This window comes from Balaenoptera acutorostrata, chromosome 14, assembly GCF_949987535.1.
Source record: "Balaenoptera acutorostrata chromosome 14, mBalAcu1.1, whole genome shotgun sequence".
Taxonomy (NCBI): Eukaryota; Metazoa; Chordata; class Mammalia; order Artiodactyla; family Balaenopteridae; genus Balaenoptera; species Balaenoptera acutorostrata.
In genome coordinates this window covers 20,473,856-20,476,284 of record NC_080077.1, presented here as the reverse complement: position 1 = coordinate 20,476,284, position 2,429 = coordinate 20,473,856, and the positions used below count along the sequence as shown (strand labels likewise).

Here is a 2,429-nt window from a genome sequence, read left to right as displayed (position 1 = left end):
TCTATGAGGCCAGCATTACACTGATATGAAAGCCAAAGATGATACAATAAAAAGGAAACTGTTTATCACATTTCTCATAAACATAGATGCAAAAAATTCTTTACAAAAGTTTAGCAAATCAAATTCAGCAATATATAAAAGGGAGAAAAAAATCATAACCAAGTGGGATTTAGTTCAGCAGTACAAGATTGGTTTGACATTTGAAAATCAAAATTGTAGATCACTTCTCAGTCTTCTGGCTAAGATCAACTGTAGTTTCTGTTCTTATCAGTTTAATATCTGATATATCCTTCAGCCAGGACAAAAAAAAGAAAAAAAGAAAAAAGAAAAGAAAAGAAAAGAAAATCATTGTAATTCACCATGTTAACAAACTAAAAATTAAAAATCATATGATCACCTCAATAGGTGCAGAAAAATCATTTGACAAAATTCAACACCCATTTAGACAAAGGATTCTTAGCAAATCTAGGAAAGTAATGAAATTCTTCAACCTGACAAAGGGCACCTACAAAAACCCTAAAGCTAACATCATACTTCATGGAAACTTTATATGGAAATGCAAACAATTGCAAATAGTCAAAACAATTAAAACACACACACGCAAAGTTGAAGGACTTGTACTACCTGGTTTCAGGGCTTAACCCTAAAGCTATAGTAATCAAGACAGTATTTGGGTAAATAAAGACATACATTGATGGAACATAGTGGGGTATGTGTATAAATCTAATTGATATCCAACAAAACTGCCAATTGATTTTCAACAGAGGTGCCAAGGTAATTCAAAGAAGGAAAAGATCTTTTCAACAAATGATGTGGAAACAATCAGACAACTATATATAAAAATAAGGAATAAAGGGAAAGAAATTAAACCTCAGTTCTTAGCTCTTACCTCACATCTACAAAAATTAACACAAAATTGATTTCAGACTGATTTTCGAAGTTTGACTCTTCAAAAGACACTGTTACAGCAATGAAAAGAAAAACCAGAGACTGGGAGAAAATATTTATAAAGCGCATATTCCATGAAAGCTTTGCATTCAGAATATGTAAAGAATTCTTACTACTCAATAAGAAAGCAAATAACCAAGTAAAAAATAAGGGTTGAAACAAACACTTTACCAAAGATACACAAATGAAAAGATTTTCAACATCATTAGTTATTAAACAATTTTCAACCATAATGAGATAGCACTAATATTGCTAAAATTAAAAAGACTGACAATAAATGGGTGATGAAAATTGATGAAAGTCATTGAATTGAAAATTTGAGATGTACATTTTATTGAAAATTATATCTTAATTTAAAAGTGGCTTCTTAAAAAGTTTCATAATTAATAAAATGTTAAGTTGGAAAAAGCTGCTTTAGTCATTCATATCTGAAAAGAGAACTACTCTTCCCATTTCAGTGTTTCTATGCATTATTAATATTAATAGTAGTAGAATAGAAGTAGTGGTAGTAACAGTACAAATAGTAAGGAGACAGTGCTTTGGGTCCATATAAAATATGTCCTCCTATCTTCTTTGATGATTTAATCAGTTCTGTATAATTGGGGTTGTGGACATTTCCAGGTGAGCATGATCAATATAGAAATCCTTATGCTGCTGATAAAATGTCCATTCTACCACAAAATGACTCCACAAGGAAGAAAAAATGTTAATTTAAAATTTTCCTTTTCAAAGGATAAATAAGCCTGATATTTAAGAGAAAAAGAAATACTTGATGCACATAACAGAAAACTCACTATATTATGAATTATCCAGTTAGAGCTCTTTAAATTGTTTTTGTTTTTTTTGTCCCCTAGAATAAGGAATGCATGAAGTTGGAATTCCCAGACTGATAAAATGGTTCCATGATGCCGCTTGAGGCCCTGGCTTTTTCTCTTTCCACTCAGCCTGTGTTCAGATTCTTCATGCATGTCTCCCAAGGGTTGACCCATGGCTGCAATGCCTCTAGCATCACATCGATGTTCCATGCGGGAAGAATGGAAAGGGCAGAGTCAAAGGTCTTTGTCAACATGCTTTTAAAGAGCTTTTTAAGAGGCCGCACATAATGACTTCTGCTTACATTTCATTAGCCAGGAGAATGTCACTGGCCATACGTACCTGCAAGGGAGTCTGGGAAATTTTTTTTTTTTTTTAATGAGGAAACATTGATATCACAGAAACAACTGGGATTCTGATGGTGTAGAATAAAGGGAAATGGATAGTTAATAGGCAACAAAGTGTCTGTTACAGGTTCTCTTCCTTGCAATTAATGGACTGCTCTTATTGACTGCCTGTCTCATACCGAAGACATTATACCTGTATACAAAGTTTTAACCTAATTAGGTTTTGGATCTTTATAGATATGGAGAATAATCCAACTATTTATATAGCGACTTCTGTTTTCCTTTGGTGTAAATTTTGAAGAAAAAGTGAGAGAATGTTTT

General features: G+C 32.4%; 1 pseudogene; it reads left to right on the top strand.

Annotated features, from left to right (window-relative positions):
* Window positions 1–219: 219 nt before the first annotated feature.
* LOC114236393 (U2 spliceosomal RNA) lies at window positions 220–329 on the top strand (annotated as a pseudogene).
* The last annotated feature ends 2,100 nt before the right edge of the window (window positions 330–2,429 follow it).